Source organism: Chiloscyllium plagiosum, unplaced genomic scaffold, assembly GCF_037043375.1.
Source record: "Chiloscyllium plagiosum isolate Xiang-an unplaced genomic scaffold, Cpla_swu_hap1 HiC_scaffold_27, whole genome shotgun sequence".
NCBI classification, from domain to species: Eukaryota; Metazoa; Chordata; class Chondrichthyes; order Orectolobiformes; family Hemiscylliidae; genus Chiloscyllium; species Chiloscyllium plagiosum.
Window position 1 is genome coordinate 4,626,709 of NW_028270165.1, and position 13,353 is coordinate 4,640,061.

General features: G+C 47.5%; 1 pseudogene; it reads left to right on the forward strand.

Moving 5' to 3' along the window:
• The first annotated feature begins 355 nt into the window (after positions 1–355).
• On the forward strand, positions 356–13,295 carry LOC148142916 (uncharacterized; annotated as a pseudogene).
• Positions 13,296–13,353: the final 58 nt, after the last annotated feature.

Sequence of the window (13,353 nt, forward strand, 5' to 3'; positions counted from 1 at the left end):
CCAATGTTGTGAAAGATGTTAACTTTCAGGTGGAGTTATCCAATATGTAAATCTTGACGTTTTTGCTGTTCTGATCCTGAATCAGCACCTTCAGGAGAATTACTTAGAGCGGAGTGAGAACAGAGAGGGGGAGAGGGAGAGAAGGATGTTGCTTTCAATTTTGTGGAATAACAAAAAAGAATGCTCCACAGAAATTAGAATAGCTTGTTCTGAATTTCTACCCTGCACTGACAGTGATGACTTTGTAATCTCTTTTTCCAGAGTATTTGAAGATCCGAAGACAAAAGTTTCAAAATGAACAGATGAAGGCCTTATGCCTGAAATGTTGACTCTTCTGCTCCTCGGATGCTGCCTGACCTGCTGTGCCTTTCCAGCGCCGCACTGTTCAACACTGACTCTCCCCCATCTGCGGTCCTCGCTTTCACGTCAATATCTGACAGTCACTCAATCGACTGGGACAGCCACGATTTTTGATTACAATTCTGTGAGAAGGAGCAAAGCTTTTTAGTTCCTATTTCAGTACATTTTCATTATCAGTGGGACTGGATGAGAGACCCTACTGTTGCTGCGTACTAGAGTGGAGCCTGAAACAGTTATACGGCCTGGAAAGAGGAACTCACAGCAGTGAGGGGCAGTACATGCGTTTGCTTGTGGCTGAAGCTTTGGACATGGAGAAACTGTGGAAGTGTGGTAACTGTGGGAAAGGCTTCCGTACTCCGTCTGACCTGGAGATTCATCGGCGCATCCACACCGGGGAGAGGCCGTTTTCCTGTCCCAAGTGCGGGAAGGGCTTTACCCAGGTCTCTGCCCTGCTTCGGCACCAGCGGATCTACACGGGGGAGAGGCCTTTCAGCTGCTCTGAGTGTGGGAAGGCCTTCAGCGATTCATCCTCCCTACTGACCCACCGGCGAGTCCATACGGGGGAGAGGCCCTTCAGCTGTCCCGAGTGTGGGAAGGCCTTCAGCGATTCCTCCACCCTGCTGAGGCACCAGCGGGTCCACACGGGGTAGACCCCCTTCAGCTGTCCCGAGTGCGGGAAGGCCTTCAGCCGTTCCTCCAATTTGTTGACCCACCAGCAGGTCCACACAGGGGAGAGGCCCTTCAGCTGTCCTGATTGCGGGAAGGCCTTCAGCTATTCCTACTCCCTGCTGAGGCACCAGCGGGTCCACACGGGGGAGAAGCCCTTCAAATGTTCCGAGTGTGGGAAGGCCTTCAGCTATTCCTACTCCCTGCTGAGGCACCAGCGGGTCCACACGGGGGAGACCCCCCTTCAGCTGCCCCGAGTGCGGGAAGGCCTTCAGCCGTTCCTCCAATTTGTTGACCCACCAGCAGGTCCACACAGGGGAGAGGCCCTTCAAATGTTCCGAGTGTGGGAAGGCCTTCAGCTATTCCTCCTCCCTGCTGACCCACCGGCGAGTCCATACGGGGGAGAGGCCCTTCTGCTGTCCTGAGTGTGGGAAGGCTTTCACCCGCTCCTCCCACCTCTGGAGCCACCAGCGACTTCACGTGCCATCGCAGGGGGACTGACAAAGCGACTGCCGAGTGCCGTTATCGACTGGACTATTAACCCAGTTCTGGGATCTGTTGGGTTTGAATACCACTGCGGCAGATGGCGGAATTGGAATACGGTCAGAATCTAACGATGAAGCCATTTTCTGTGGGTGGGGGGGAAGGGGAGAGAGAACCCCAATCTGATTCACGCCCTTTTTAGGGAAGGGCACTGCCGTTGTGGGAAAGGATTAACTCAGTCGTCCCAGCTGCATCCTTTATCTGGTTTGGCCTACACGTGACTCCAGACCCACAGCAGTCTGTTTCACTCCACACTGCCCCCGTTCCCGGCCCCACGGGTTAAGGCTGTACCAAGGATCCAATTAAAAAGGGACAACTCTGTGCTGACCGATAGTAAAGAAAGTGAGGTGGGGTGGGGGTGGGGTGGGGGGGGCGGGGCGGGGCGGGGGAGTGTGTGTGCTTTGACCTTGAGCTATTTAAAAAGCAGCTACTTTCTCTACATCTTTTTGCTGGGGGAGATCTGAAGCTGTAACAACGTTGGGTCACAATAAAGGTTACCTGAACTTACTGCTGGGCTCAGACTCTCATTGAAAGCTTTGAGCTCCAGATGGTTTTTTGTTTTAAAGCTGCTCATTTCTTCCAGCCTCCTGCACCAAGTTTCTAATGTCGTGTATCAGAAGGAGCAGTGAATGAGTAGCTAGTATCGTTAGAAATTGTAAATGTTTAAGGAGTACAGGTACTGCATCGTTTCATCAGCATTGAAACTCTTATCTTTAAAATTGAGAATAGCTAAAATGATATATTCAGAAACATCATTGAAGTCTAAACACATTTCAATTTTTTAAAAGAGCTGCTGAAATCTTTCTGAAACTTGCACTGGAATATGTGCAGTTAGGCCACAGCTCAGGACAGGCTGTAAGGGGTGAATGACCTATTCCTCATTTTGTGAAATTGGTTTCAACTATGTAGACATAGTCATAGAGTTGTAGAGCCTGAAACAAACCCTTCAGTCCATACCTTAAATGAATCTAGTGACCCATTTGCCAGCATTTGGTCTATGTTCATCTGTACCCTTCCTATTCATATCCCCATCCAGATGCCTTTTTAAATGTTGTAATTGTACCAGCCTCCAACACTTCTGGCAGTTCATTCCATACACGCACCACCCTCTGCGTGAAAATGTTGCCCCTCAGATCCCTTTCCCCACTCACCTTCAACCTATGTCCCTTTAGTACTGGACTCCCCTACCTGGGGAAAGAACTTGGGTATTCACCCTATCCATGCCCCTTACAAATGTCTATAATTTTAAGGAGGAGAAAATGAGGACTGCAGATGCTAGACATCATTTTCCACCCCCCCCCCCCCCACTTTATCCCAGTCCCGTGCCTTCAACTCAGCACGCCCTCTTGACCTGTCCATCAACTTTTCAATCTATCAGCTCCACCCACTTCTCCAACCTATCCATCGCCAAACCGTTACTACCTGATGCCTGGAGGAGGAACACCTCATATTCTGCCTTGCAACCCTGCAACCCCACAGGACAAATGTGGATTTCAATAGTTTCCTCACCTCCCCCACTTTATCCCAGTCCCAAGCCTCCAACTTGGCGCTGCCCCTTCTGACCTGTCCATCATTTTTTCCTATCTATCTGCACCATAACCCCCTCCGAACTATCATCTTGCCACCCCAACCCCCACCTCTCTCACTCTCTCACACACACACACACACACACACACACACATCCATACACCTACCTTCATCTACCTATGGCATTCTCAGCTACCTTGTCCCCAACCCCACCCTCTTCCCATTTATCTCTCAGCACCCCCGGCCCACAAGCCTCGTTCCTGATGAAGGGCTTATGCCCAAAACATCAATTCTCCTGCTCCTTGGCTGCTGCCTGACCTGCTATGGTTTTCCAGCACCACACTCCCGGCATAATTTTAAGGTAATTGGAGGAAGGTTTCAGGGAGATGTCAGAGTAGGTTCTCTACTCAGATAGTGGTGGCTGTGTGAAATGCACTGTCAACAGTGGTAGTAGAGTCAGATACATTAGGGACATTTAATCGACTCTTGGATAGGTACATGAAAGTTAGTACAATAAATGGTATGTAGGTCAGTCTGATCTTAGAGTAGGATAAAGGGCCGGTACTGCATCGAGTGCCGAAGGGCCTGTACTGTGCTATGTACCTAAGCAGAGTTAAAAGTTTTGTTTTATCAGCAGTACAGTCAGATCCGAGCAAACCAAGGACATGCAGGTCATACTGCGCTTAGACAGAGTGAGGCATACAGGGTTACAGCTGCACAAGAGGTGCGCAGAAGCAACATTAGATTTCAAATTGGAGAGCACCATTCAGCAGTCGAATAATGGCAGGGAAGAAGCTATTCTTGAACCTGTTGGTACATGTGTTCAAGCTTCTGTATCTTCTGCCTGACAGAAGATGGTGCAGGAGATCAATCCCGGGGTGGGAGGGGTCTTTGAGGTTGGTAGCCTTTCCACGACAACGAGAAGTGTAGATGGATTACATGAGTGGGAGGTTGGCTTCCGTGATGGACTGTGCTGTGCAAACAACCTCTGTAGTTTCTTCCGGTCCTGGGCAGAGCAGTTGCCGTAGCAGGACGTGATGCACCCAGATTCAATGCTTTCTGTGGTGCATCTGTAAATGTTGGTGAGTGTCATTATGGACATGCTGAATTTCTTGAGCATCCTGAGGAAGAAAAGGCGTCGTTGTGCCTTCTTGACCGTTGCATGGGTACGTTTAGATATTTAGCCACTCCTTTCTCATTATTACTAACTCCTTTACTTGATACAGTCACAGTCAGTTTCATACCTTGTGCTAAATATTATGAAGGGCAAAGGTAGTGTACATACATAATATGAAATCTTTAAACTTGAATTCGTTTTAAAGAGCAGAACAACGTATTTATGGTAAAAATGGGTAAACTTAACAGGTTTTATGAAGGGTGAGAGTGGGAAGTATGTGGAGGTGCATGTTAAAACAGGACAGCGTCTGCATGGCTTTGACAACAGGAGGTCATGTCTGACAAATCTATTAGGATTCATTGTGCAGGTAGTGAGTAAGTTAGACAAAGGGAGAGCCAGTGGACGTGAGTGATTTGGATTTCCAGAAGGCCTTTGACAAGGGGCCGTGCAGGAGGCTGCTAAGTAAGATAAGAGTCCCTGGTGTAGGAGCAAGGTACTGGCACGGATAGAGGATTGGCTGACTGGCAGAAGGCAGAGAGTTGGCATAAAGGGGTCTTTGGAGTTCCAAAGGGGTCCATGCTGAGAATGCTTGGACAGGCCAGGAGAATGGTCAGAGAAGGGGCAGATGGAATACAATGTGGTAAAGTCTGAGGTTATGCACTTTGGTGGGAAGACCAGAAACAGAGACTGTTCTCAAAATGGGAAAGGCTTCGGAAATGTGAAACAGAAAGGGATTGGGGAATCCCAGTTCAGGGGGAGGATTGTACCATTCATTCGGGGTGGTGTGGAAAGGATCGTACCATTGAGATTTGGGAGGATTGTACCCTTAATGGCTGTGGGGGAGTAAAGGATTATACCACTCAGAGGGGAACGATTGCATCATTCAAAGGTGGAGGGTTGTGGAGGAGAGGATTGTACCATTCACATCATTGGGTGTGGATTGTACCATTCACAGAGAGAATTATTTATTTTTATTTTTCAGAATTTCCAGGATACAGGACATATGCCAATTTTCCCCACCAGAAATCGACTGAAACTGGGTGCACTAAAAAAATCCAGCAGGAAGATTATCAGTAAAAAAGGTCTAGTTTCAGTCATAGCAGTTATAGACTTATAGAGTCACATGCACAGAAACAGACTTCATTCAACTCATCCATGCCGACTAGATGTTCCAATCTGGCTCAGTTCCAAGTTCCAGCATTTGCTCCATATTCCTCTAAATATGAACTATTCATCTAGACACCTTTTTAAATGTTGTAATTGCACCCACCACTACCTCTGGCTGCTCATTCCATAACACTCTACGTTCTGCATGAAAACATTGCCCCTTAGTTCCTTTTTAAACCTTTCCCCCTCTCATCTTAAGCTTCTACCTTCTAGTTTTGGACTCCTCCATCTTGGGGTAAAAGACCTTGGCCATTCACCCTATCCATGATTTTCATGATTTTATAAAACTTCTAAGGTCACCCTTCGGCCGCCTCCACTCCAGGGAGAACAGCCTCAGCCTAGTCAACTTCTCCCTATAGCTCAAATCCTTCAACCCTGGCAACATCCTTGTAAATCTTTTCTGAATCCTTTCAAGTTTCACAACATCCTTCCAAGAGGCAGGATGCCGGTATTGTACACTTATTCCAAAAGGGGCCTAAACATTCTCCTGTACAGCCACAACATGACCTCTCTAATCCTATACTCAATACTCTGACCAATAAAGGAACGTATACCAAACACCACCTTCACTATCCTATCTACCTGCAACTCCACTTTCAAGGAACTGTGAACCTGCACTCCAAAGTCTCTTTGTTCAACAACACTCCCTAGAACCTTCCCATTAAGTGTAGATGTGCTGCTCTGATTTGTTTTTCCAAAATGCAGCACCTCGCATTCATCTAAATTAAACTCCATCTGCCACTCTTCAGCCCATTGGCACATCTGATCAAGATCCCATTGTAATCTGAGGTAACCTTCCTCGTTGTTCACTACACCTCCAATTTTGGTGTCATCAGTAAACCTACTAACTATACATCTATGTTCACATCCAAGTCATTTGCATAAAAAACACAGAAAGGAGTGGACCTAGCACCGATCCTTGTGGCACCTCAGTGGTCACAAGCCTCCAGTCTGAAAAGCAACTCTCCACCACCACCTTCTACCTTTGAGCCAGTTCTGTATACAAAGGGCTAGTTCTCTCTGTATTCCATGAGATCTAACCTTGCTAACCAGTCTCCCTTGGGGAACCTTGTCAAATACCTTACTGAAGTCCATATAGATCATGTCCATTGCTCTGCCCTCATCAATCTTCTTTGTTACTTCTTCAAAGCACTCAATCAAGTTTGTGAGACATGATTTCCCATGCACAAAGCCATGCCGACAATCCCTAATCAGTCCTTGCTTTTCCAATTATGTATAAACCCTGTCTCTCAGGTTTCACTCCGACAACCTGCCCACCACCGATGTCAGGTTCTCTGGCTTTTCCTTATCACCTTTCTTAAATAGTGGTACCACGTTAACCAACCTCCAGTTTTCTGGCACCTCTCCTGTGACTATCAATGATACAAATATTTCAGCAAGGGGCCCAACAATCACTTCCCGTAGCCTCCCACAGAGTTCTCTGGTACACCTGATCAGGTTCTGGAGATTTATCCACCTTCGTGTTTCAAGACATCCAGCACCACCACCTCTGTAATATGGACATTTTTAAAGATGTTACAATCTATTTCCCTACACTCTATATTTTTCATGTCCTTCTCCAGAGTAAACATTGATGCAAAATACTTGTTAAGTATCTCCCCCATCTCCTGTAGTTCCACACATTGGCTGCCTTGCTCATCTTTGATGTGCCCTATTCTCTCCCCAGTGACCCTTTTGTCCTTAATGTATTTGTAAAAACACTTTGGATTCTCCTTAACCCTATTTGCCAAAGTTATCTCATGTCCAGTTTTTGCCCTCCTGGTTTCCCTTTTAAGTATACTCCTACTACCTTTCTACTCTAAGGATTCACTCAATCTATCCTGTCTATACCTGACATATGCTTCCTTCTTTTTCTGAACCAAACAATCAATTTCTCCAGTCATCCAACATTCCCTACACCTACCAGACATTCCTTTCACCCTAACAGGAATATACTGTCTCTGGATTCACGTTATCTCATTTCTGAAGGCTTCCCATTTTCCAGCCGTCTCTTTACCTGCAAACATCTGCCCCCAAACAGCTTTTGAAAGTTCTTGCCTATTACTGTCAAAATGAGACATTCTCCAATTTAGAATTTCAACTTTTAGATCTGGTCTATCCTTTTCCATCACTATTTTAAAATTAAGAGAATTATGGTCGCTGGCCCCAAAGTGCACCCCCACTGACACCTCAGTCAGATGTCCTGCCTTATTTCCCAAGAGTAGGTCAAGTTTTGCACCTTCTCCATATATATATCCACATACTCAGTCAGAAATCTTTCTTGAACACGCTCAATAAATTCCTCTCCATTTAAACCCTTAAACCTATGGCAGTCCTGGTCGATGGTTGGAAAGTTAAATCCCCTACCATAACCATATAAGGGGAAATGAGTTTAAAACTGGGCACAATCCTCCAGGTGCAATTTCAGCAATGCTATGTTTGGTTGCATCAACACTTCCTTTCCTTTATGTTCTATTCCTTTCGCGATAAAAGCGAATGCTGCATTCACTTTCTTACTTATCTACTGTACCTGCATGCTAGTTTTCTGTGACTCATTAATGAGGATACCCAGATCCCTCTGCACCAGGTCACCCCAAACCCTCTATTCGATAATAGGTTGCTTTGCTGGTTTTGTTTTTAATCAAAATGCATGACCTCACACTTATCCACCTTAAACTCCATCTGCCACATTTTGGCCCACTCTCCTAACCTATCCAGATCCATTTGAAAGGTTCATATATCCTCATTGCAATCTACCATCACGCCTATTTATGTGTCATCCACAAATTTGGCAAATGAGCCTTTTATACGTGTATCCAAGTCACTGATGTAGATTGTAAATAGCTGGGGTCCAAGGACCCAACCCTGTGGCACCTGACTAGTTACTTCTTGCCATCCAGAAAAAAAACCCATCAATTTGGACTGTCTGTCTTCTGCCCATCAGCCAGCCACCTATCCAAGCTGATAAATCAGCCCATATCGCATATGATCTAATCTTGCGAGTTAACGCTTTCTGTGGCACTTTAGCAAATGCCTTCTGAAAAGCCAGATATATTACATCTACAGGACCCCTATTATCTACTTGTTACATCTATGAAGAACTTAGTCAAATCTGATTTGCCCATCATAAAACCATGCTGACTCTGATGGATAGAGTTTTGACTTTTCAAACGTCCTGATATTGCTTCCTTGATAATTGACCCTAACACCTTCCCAACAACAGATGTTAAACTAACTGGTCTGCAATTTCCCACATATTGCCTGCCTCCCTTTCTGAATACAGGCATTACATTAGCATTTTTCCAATCCACTGGAACCATAAGATCCTAAGATATAGGAGCAGAAACTAAGCCATTCAATCATGGCTGAAACGTTTCTCAAATCCATTCTCCCGCTTTCTTTGATCACCTTGACAATCAAGAACCTACCTATCTCTGTATTAAATAAACTCAATGAATCTTTCTCATGTCCAGGGAATTTTGGAATATTGTAACTAATGAATCCACAATCTCCACTGGCACTCCCTTTAGTACCCTAGGAAATAGGCCATCAGGCCCAGAGGATTTGTTTGCCCTCAATCCTAACAGTGTACCTATCGACGTTGATTGTTTAAGTTCTACCTTTTCTATAGCCTTTGACTTGCTCGTTCCAATACGAATGGGACTGCTGTCCTCTAACGTGAAAACTGAGGAAAAGTATTGATTTAGCAGCTCTGTCATTTCAGTGTTCCCCTTATTAACTCACCTGTTTCATCTTCCAAGGAACCAACATTTACTTTAGCGACTCTGTTCCCTTTGGCAGACCAACAGAAGCTTTTGATAATTTATGCTAGACTTCTTTCGTAATTTGCTGGAAATGTGTTGCTGGAAAAGCGCAGCAGGTCAGGCAGCATCCAGGGAACAGGAGAATCGACGTTTCGGGCATAAGCCCTTCTTCAGGAAAGCTTATGCCCGAAACGTCGATTCTCCTGTTCCCTGGATGCTGCCTGACCTGCTGCCCTTTTCCAGCAACACATTTCCAGCTCTGATCTCCAGCATCTGCAGACCTCACTTTCTCCTCCTTCTTTCGTAATTTACCTTACCTATTTCTATTCATTTTTGAAAATCCCTTTGTTTGTGTCTGGAAGTTTCCTGATGTTTCAGCTTTCCAAAGGTCTGGAGTAACATTCCTGAACAGGCTGAAAATTAAAAAGAAACCCACCTTTCAGGTGGCTGGGGGCGGGGAAAACCAACCCCCATTGTCCCCTATTGGTTGGAGGGCTCCCTAACCACGCCCCCTCGGTTGGTGACGACGTTGTCGGGACCACGCCCCCTGTGTGCAGTGTAGGTCCCGCGGCGACAAAGACAGTGTGACTGAGTGTGGGAGAGGAATGGCGCCGGCGGCTGAAGGAACAAGAACAGGAGCCGCTGGAAAAGCTGAGCAGGTCCGGCAGCTCGTGTCGGGAGGAATGTGAGGAGGTGGTTCGGGTCCGGGGATCCTCCTTCAGAACAGGACCAGGTTTCAGGAACATCCCGGGGAGGTCGCTAGGCCCGAGCGCCAAGACCTGGCTCCTGCCCCCGGGGAGAGGAGACAGTGAGACAGGGTAGGATTGGGACCCGCGGGAGGAGGGAGACTGGGGAGTTTATAAACTCCTAGGGGGAGGCCTCAGGCCTCCAATAAAAGCCCCACAGGCCCAGTGTTTACTTCACCGGCGAAGGAGCTCTCGGGTTGCCCGGGCAACCGGCCGCCAGCTTTGTGAGGGTCAGGCGCCTGTTGTCTTGGGACGGGGTTGTTGGATTGTTGTATAATATTGATCTCCTCTGTACTTTTATATCTTGAATATTTTAAAAATGTGCACTGGCTTCAATTTCTGAATTCTAAGTACAGAAGCAAAATATAAACATCTCCTTACATGTATCCCAACATGTGCATAGGAGCCAAGACTGTTTCAAGATTTACTGAGGTGCTGAATCAATAGCTCTTTCCCTTTTGATTAATGAAGGTGGTGCCCAGCAGACTCCTGTACACAGCCTGTTCTGTCAGCCTTTATGGGAAAGATAGGATAGCAAAACCGAGACACCAATGTAGCCAAGTAATCTGAAGTCACACTTTGGTGCTTTAATCGCCTCAAACGCATGCCATTCAGAATAATGTCAAGGCTATAGGGGTACCAGGCTCCCCAAGATAGCCAGGATGGATAACAAAGAGGAGAGCTGAAGTGTTATCCTTATCAAGCCTGTAACGTCTTCACAAATCTCTAACAAGTTAGTTAAATGCAGTGTCCCTGTCAGAAATCCCATGCAGACTCTTCCTAATCAATCCACCTTTCTCCATGTGACTACTAATTTTGACCAGAATAAGTATCACTGGAAGCTTCTCCACCAAATTTAAACTGGCAGGTGGGACTAGATTGGGTTGGGATATCTGGTCGGCATGGACGGGTTGGACCAAAGGGTCTGTTTCCATGCTGTACATCTCTATGACTCTATAATTGCTGAGATTAACTTTACAACCTTTCTTAAACCAGGCTGCAATGTTTGCAATTCTCCAGTCTTTTAGATTAGATTAGATTACAGTGTGGAAACAGGCCCTTCGGCCCAACAAGTCCACACCGACCCGCCGAAGCGAAACCCACCCATACCCCTACATTTACCCCTTACCTAACACTACGGGCAATTTAGTATGGCCAATTCACCTGACCCTGCACATCTTTGGACTGTGGTTCTGGCACCTCCTCCAAGTCCCTTCCTTCAAGATTGTTGGATGCATTTCATCAGTGCCTTGTCAAACTTTAAGGACCAAATGCTTATCGAAGACTTCTTTCATGTAAATTTTGAACTCTTGGGAGGTCATGTTGCGGCTGTACAGAACATTGGTTAGGACACTGTTGGAATATTACGTGCAATTCTGGTCTCCTTCCAACGAAAAGATGTTGTGAAACTTGAAAGGGTTCAGAAACGATTTACAAGGATGTCGCCAGGGTTGGAGGATTTGAGCTATAGGGAGAGGCTGAACAGACTGGAGCTGTTTTCCCTGGAGTTTTGGAGCCTGAGGGATAACCTTATAGAGGTTTACAAATTTATGAGGGGCATGTATAGGATAAATAGACAGTCTTTTCCTTGGGTTCAGGTCTGTTTCCATGCTGTACATCTCTATGACTCTGTTGGTTGCATCTGTAAGATCCTGAATCAGCACCTTGAGAATTAGAGTGGAGTGAGAACAGAGGGGGAGAGAGAGTGGGATGGTGCGTTCAATTTTGTGGAATAACAAAAGAAAAGTATAATCTGCAGAAAGTAGAATTGCTTGTTCAGAATTGTTACACTGCACTAAGTGTAATAACTTTTGTAATCTCTTTTTACAGAGTATTTGAAGATCTGAAGATGGAAATTTCAAAATCGCCTTATGTCCGACGCATTGACTCTTCTGCTCCTTGGATGCTGCCTGACCTACAGTGCTTTTCCAGCGTCATACTTTTGAACTCTTGACTCTGCAGCATCTGCAGTCCTCACTTTCACATCAATGTCTGACAGTGACACTGGGACATCGGGACTGCAATGATTTTTGACTGTGATTCTGTGAGAAGGAGCAAAGCGTTTGCTTCCGGCTTGAATACATTTTCAGAATCAATGGGACTGGATGAGAGACCCTACGTTGCAGCGCAGTGAGTATGGAGCCTGAAACAGTTATACAGCCTGGAAAGAGGAATTCACGGCAGGGTGGGGCTGTACCCACGTTTGTGTGCGGCTGAAGCTTCGGCCATGGAGAAACCCGAGGAATCCCGCCCCGTGAAGAAACCGTGGAAATGGGGCGACTGTGGGAAAGGCTTCTGTGCCCCGTCTGCTCTGGAGACTCATCGGCGCAGTCACACCGGTGAGAGGCCCTTCAGCTGCCCCGAGTGCAGGAAGGGCTTTACCCAGGCATCTGCCCTGCTGACCCACAGGCGGGTCCACACGGGGGAGAGGCCTTTCAGCTGCCACGAGTGTGGGAAGGTCTTCAGCAATTCCTTCGCCCTGCTGAGGCACCAGCGAATCCACAAGGGGGAGAGGCCACTCTCCTGCCCCGAGTGCGGGAAGGCCTTCAGTGATTCCTCCCACCTGCTGACCCACCGGCGGGTCCACACGGGGGAGAGGCCCTTCAGCTGCTCCGAGTGCAGGAAGGCCTTTACCCAGGCCTCTGCCCTGCTGATCCACCAGCGGCTCCACACAGGGGAGCGGCCCTTCAGCTGCCCAGAGTGCGGTAAAGGCTTCAGCGATTCCTCCACCCTGCAGACCCACCAGCGGGTCCACACAGGGTAGAGGCCTTTCAGCTGCTGTGAATGCGGGAAGTACTTTACCCAGGCCTCTGCCTGGCTGAGACACCAGCAGTCCCACACCGGGGAGAGGCCCTTCAGGTGCCCCGAGTGCGGGAAGGGCTTTGCCCGGGCCTCCAACCTCCAGACCCACCAGCGGATCCACACGGGGGAGAGGCCCTTTAGTTGTCCCGAGTGCGGGAAGTGCTTTACCCAGGCCATCACACTTCAGAAACACCAGCAGGTCCACATAGGGGAGAGGCCCTTCAGTTGCCCCAGGTGCAGTAAGGTGTTCACCTGCTCCTCCCACCTGCAGAGGCACCAGCAAGTTCACGTGCCATAGCAGGGGCATTGAAGGAGTGACGGCTGAGTGCCATTATCGACTGGAGTATTAACCCAGTTCCACGGCCTCCCGGGTTCGAATCCTGCTGTGGCAGATGGTGAAATTGGAATTCAGTCAGTAATCTGGAGTTCCAAGTCTAATGATGAAGCCATTTTTGGGGGGGAGGGGGAAGAAAACCCCCATCTGATTCACTCACGTCATTTTTCGGGAAGGAAACTGCCGTTGTGGGAAAGGATTCACTCAGTCGTCCCAGCTGCATCCTTTACCCTGTCTGGCCTATGGTTGACTCTACACTGCCTCCACCCCCGCACCCCCTCCTCCCCCCACCCCCAACCCCCACTCCGTTCTCTTCCCCACTGGGCC